The following is a 296-nucleotide window of genomic DNA, read 5'->3' as shown; positions in this document are numbered from 1 at the left end:
TGTTGAGTCTGAGAGCTGTCTCCACCCTGTTCCCATCAACCTGTGTCCACATGACTCTGACCCCACTGGACTGTGATTGCCCTGCTTCCAACGTCACCTTGCTGCTTCATTGGTCTGCAGCCATGTGAGTCTAAAGAGGGCTCTGGCTAGCATCAGACACATAGACTTGAGTTGGGCTGGGCAGAGATGACTTCCTCATGTAACATGACTTCTTGATATAAAGTTTTTCTTTATATAACACACATGTAAGTGTCACTGCTTTTGTTTCTCTGGACTACCCAGTCTAACAGAATGAT

Source organism: Echinops telfairi, unplaced genomic scaffold (genome assembly GCF_000313985.2).
Source record: "Echinops telfairi isolate 266 unplaced genomic scaffold, ASM31398v2 ScPeMD7_60;HRSCAF=208, whole genome shotgun sequence".
Taxonomy (NCBI): Eukaryota; Metazoa; Chordata; class Mammalia; order Afrosoricida; family Tenrecidae; genus Echinops; species Echinops telfairi.
The sequence above is the reverse complement of the archived record's forward strand: the minus strand, read 5'-3'. Positions refer to the sequence as shown.